The sequence below is a fragment of the Camelus ferus genome, chromosome 21 (genome assembly GCF_009834535.1).
Source record: "Camelus ferus isolate YT-003-E chromosome 21, BCGSAC_Cfer_1.0, whole genome shotgun sequence".
Taxonomy (NCBI): Eukaryota; Metazoa; Chordata; class Mammalia; order Artiodactyla; family Camelidae; genus Camelus; species Camelus ferus.
The window spans coordinates 20,345,440-20,350,665 of NC_045716.1; positions in this window are offsets into that span (position 1 = coordinate 20,345,440).

Below are 5,226 nucleotides of genomic sequence, written 5' to 3' on the forward strand. Positions count from 1 at the left end.
AAAAAAATTAATAAACAGAACCCTCAGTTCAATAGAGTTGGGAGGCCAGCAGGGGGAGCTCTCATGCCCAGTGATGATAGCAGAGGCCAACAGAAGAAAGATTCCTTTCCTGGCAGGGATTCAGCAAATAAAAAGCCATGGACTGTTTATTACAGCCCATCCAACTTCCTTCTCCCCTCTATAAAAGTATTCTTCTTCCCTTGACCTGTGAGGACTTGCATGTGGCTCGTCACATTTGTAGACCTTGAACTGCAATTCTTTGCTGATTCCAAATTAACCCATCTTTGCTGGAGAAATAACTGGCAGCCTATTTGTGTCAGGTCGACAGTACAAACAGCTGTTACGTGGCTGAATCATTTTATATGTAGCAATATGTTTCTGTGAAGTCCTATACTGTTTTTTTAAACAGCTTTTAGCAAGAAAAGGCAAGAATCTCCTTTGTCCGTCCAACTTGCTGTATATATTTGTGTGAATGTGCATTCAGGGCAGGGGTATGAGGAAGGATGGGGTGGGGGAACAATAACTTTCATCCCCAAGAGGATAACAGGTCTTTGGGTACCTAAGTACCAAATCCTTCATAATCCTAGAAAGAATACATAGGTTTTTATGGATTTCTGTGGGCTAAGACCTTCCCAATGGACAATTTAATCTTTACTTTCCAGAAGGGAATGAATACTTTGAGTTCAGAAGGCAAAGGCAGTGGTAGATGAGCCTGGAATGAGACTTAGGGGAAGAAAAAGAAACAGAGGTGTTGGGTCAAGGAGGGAGGTAGTCTTCTGCTCCTGAATAGATGGCACTCCTGCGTGTCTCCCTTACCTTGTTTCCCAGATCTGTCTGTATCCCACGAAGTCCTAGGGTCAATCACCTGTAGACGCTGCCACTGGGAGGGGCATTTTGAATGTGTCAAACAGTGGTGGCTAAAACAGAGGACCTGCCCCAGAGGTACTTATGCTAAGGAAGCCCTCCTGCCACGTGACTAATATCATTGTTACCCATGGGCTCCCAAGCCCCGAACACCTCTTACCTGCAGAGCTACGAGCAGGTAGGTTTTGTGGGAAAAGTGGGGGCAAGATATCAACAGGCAGATGGAGGAGGGAAAATCAAGGAGTGAATTGAGTGTCTGCTGTCTGTTGCAGACTGGCTGATTCTCCAGGTCCCATATTTTATCTTTGAAGGAGATAGAGTGATTCTGAGATGCTGGGGGAGGGAGGAGGGGAACTGAATGAAATGAATTATCACAAAGATAGGAAAAAATCTGCTGCTTTTACAAGGAACTCATGCTTCATCATACCAAAAGTAGTCTCCAGCGACAACGACTGGAGAATGGGGAAGGTTATGTATCCCTATGGGAAGGAACTTCCAACCTGGTAAGGATCAAAGTTCAAGGTAATGGCTACACGCCAGGTTTAGCAGGGCTGGATGCAAACAAGGCTTGTCAAGGAGCAGAGAGGTGGAGGATGTGCTCATCAAGCTCCCCTAGAAAGCCATGGGTAGAAGCTGTGATAATTCAGCTGTGTCAGGGAGATGGGTGGTAATTCCGCTGACTTGGTTCTGTGAGACCTGCCTGATGGTGCTGAGAACACAGATAGGTCTCTCCAGGTGCTCTGGGCCTCCCTGCCCTGGGATTATGTTCGTTCTTCTCTCTAGAGCTGTTTCCACCTCCTGTGCTGATAATAACACCCTCTGGTCCACCAAGCAGAGTCCAGTTACCCTGACCTCTGAGACTCGGCTCTCTCGGCAGAGGTCAGTTGCCCAACTTCAATTTAACTTCCTCAGAGATGTCTGGGACCTGGGGCTATGCTGGAGTGGCTCCCCGAAGCTCCAGCTGTCAGTGGGCAGATGGAGAAAAGACTCAGGGGCTTACTGGTACAAGGCACAGTGACTTCCTTTGTCTGGAAGTGGAGCCAGTGATCCCAAATTCATGTGTGGAGTGAGTTTTGGTGAAAAGGGTCGTTGGGGATGGAAAAAGGGCATTAGTCAGACCTTAGTTCCTTCTTGTCCTATCAGATGGGAGTCGGGGTCTGTTCCAGAGAGATCCTGATGCTCCCTGAGCTCCTCTCATTTCTAATAATGCTTTGGGACTGGAATGGTTATCAGGAGACCTCAAGAATTATGAAACTTCAGAGTGTTCACCACCTTCCTCTTAACTGTACCTTTCCCATTGTAAAACCATCACATATATACTGGGTGCCTCTAACTATGCTGTAGAGGTTGTGTGGGATACACATGGTATGTGACGCGTGTCCACTATGGGCAGGGAGCTGACATTCAGCTAGAGAATAGCCTGGTACCAAATCCAACACAAAATAGGGATTAAGAGAACAGAGAGACTCATTTTAGAGAAGATGGTATTGAAGCAGGATGTCTTGAGGTAGGTCTGAAAAGGGGGACAGAAGCAAAATATCATCTTGTGTGATGTCCCTTTAAAGGAAAGCTAATATTTTCCATTGTCCGTAGTTTTCAACACAGGACTTTTCCACACACTGTTGTTAAGCACATGCACAAGTATTTTTACCTGGGGTTGTCCATCCTGGCCTCTGAGGGATACCAGGCTCCTGAAGTGAGCACATGACGAGCTGGGGAACCACATGTGACTGCAGGCTGGGAAGTGAGGCTCTGGCTTCCCACAGAAATATACTCAGAATTTCTGAGTCTATACCCATCATCCTCTGTTTTCACTCTGCAAAGATCTGTTTTCTGGTCTTGCTTGAAATTTTCCAACTCATCTGCTATCACTTTTAGGGTGACAACAACCACTTCAGCCCTGATGTTCCCCAGAGTTGGGTGTCCCCTGCTGTCTCCTGTTCACACAGGGATCCCTGTATCTTGTGTCTCCATGGAAACTCTGCACCCAGGGCAGGCAGCTGATTGAAGCGGAAGATGCTGGTCCTTGTCTGCTCTGTGGCTGAAGGCACAAGGAACATCTCATTCTCCTGGCACAGAGAGGACACAAAGGAGAGTCTGGGGAGGAAAACTTGGTGTTTCCAGAGGAGGGCTGGAAATCCCTGCTCTGAGGGAGAAGCAGCCCGGGGGCTGCACTGTACAGCTGACCACAGCTATGGCCTCATCTAGAGTGAGGCAGTGAACGTCACTGTGAGAAGTGAGTCCCACCCTCCCACAGTTCAGCCGGAGGCTCACAGACAGGGCTCAGGGTTCCTGCATAGGGCCATGAGAACACTTTAAGACGGCCATAGGATCCAGAACTATGAAAAGCTCATTCTTTTCTGATAAAGGCAGACCTTCTAAAATAAGTAGCTGCTCTAGCAAGCTACGAATTTGGTAGAAAAAAATAAGCAAATAGTAAGATGAAAAGAGATGAACGACCATAATTGCAGTCAACAAGCCAGAGAAAGGCTTCCTAGAACTGATTCTAACAGCTCTGGAGTAAAGGTCTCTACCCTTGTTCTGCCCAGAACGGTGGCCGCTAGTCCATTTAGCTTTTTACATTCAAATTAATGGAAATAAAAATTCATTCACACTAGTCCCATCTCAAGTGCACAACAGCCATGTGTGGGTAGTGTCTACCACAATAGACTGCACAGGTATAGAGCATTTCCATCGTTGCAGAGAGTTCTGTTGGTCAGCTCTGCTCTAAGGATTAAATCTGGAATGTGGGGACACTGAGATTTGAAATGTGTGTTTGGGGATGTGTTATGCTGAGTATATGCAAGGGGAGGTCATGAACTGTCAAGCAGAAGGGACCCTCTCTGATGGCCCACTGTCTCCCTTAGGCCCAGTGTCTCGCCCTGTCCTCACCCTCAGAGCTCCTGGGGCCCAGGCTGTGGTGGGAGACGTGCTGGAGCTTCACTGTGAGGCCCAGAGAGGCTCTCCCCCAATCCTGTACTGGCTTTATCATCACCCTGGGGAATAGCTTGGCCCCTTCTGGAGAAGGAGCATTCTCTTCTAAACCTTTTTAAAGAAAATTTTATTTTATATTGAAGTGTGGTTGATTTACAATGTTAGTTTCAGGTGTACAGCAAAGCAATTCAGTTATACACATACATACATATATATATTTTTTTCAGATTCTTTTCCATGATATGTTATTATAAGAAATTGAATGTAGTTCCCTGTGCTATACAGTAGGTCCTTGCTGTTTATCTATTTTATATATAGTAGTTAGAATCTGCAAATCTCGAACTCGCAATTTATCCCTTCCCGCCCCTTTTCCCGCTTGGTAACCATAAATATGTTTTCTATGTCTGTGAGTTTTGTTTCTATTTTGTAAATAGGTTCATTTGTGTTATTTTTTAAGATTCCACATGTAAGTGACATCGTATGGTATTTTTCTGTCTCCTTCTGGCTTACTTCACTTAGAATGATAATGTCCAGGTCCATCTATGTTGCTTCAGATGGCTTTATTTTATTCTTCATTATGGCTGAGTAGTATTCCATTGTGTGTATATACCACAACTTCTTTATCCAGTCATCTGTGGGTGGATATTTAGGTAGTATCCATGTGTTGGTTATTGTAAATAGTATTGCTATGAGCACTGGGGTGCGTGTGTCTTTTTGAATTAGAGTTCCCTCTGGATATATGCCCAGGAGTGGGATTGCTGGATCATATGGTAACTCTATTTTTAGTTTTTTAAGGAATCTCCATACTGTGGAGGAGGAGCATTCTTGAACTGTTCTCTGACCACAGAACATTCTGGAAACTACTGTGTCAGGTCAGCAATGGCCTGGGGGCTCAGCACAGTGAGGCAGTGCTATCCAGTGTCATTCGTGGGTTGCCTGAGGCTGGGCTATGAGCTCTCCTTCCAGAGGACAGACTCCAAGCCTGTCTATGAGAAAGGGCATTTGGTTAAAACTGGAGTTCTTTTAATTCAAAAAGACACATGCACCCCAATGTTCGTAGCAGCATTATATATATATATATAAACTGAGGTTGCTAAGTGACTGGAGATTGTGAAAGTTAGCAGCTGGCCTCACACTTGCCTAACAGGGATGGACTACACTCCTGGTCATTGGACAAATAACTGAACATCTACTTAACTGTTTCAAACTAAGACAAAACTCACTGGGACCCCTGCCCCATCACCCCCCACCTCACACCCACCTCCCCTGCAGGATCTGCAGGATTCCAGCCTGTGCCTCGGACCTCTGAGCGTCACACACAGAAAGGCCTCTCTCCTCAGAGCCTGCAGAGGACAAGTCACCTTCTGGCTGCAGGTACTGGGGGCGCTTCTTGGTTTCCTGGCAACGGCTGCTCTACTTTTTTTTTTA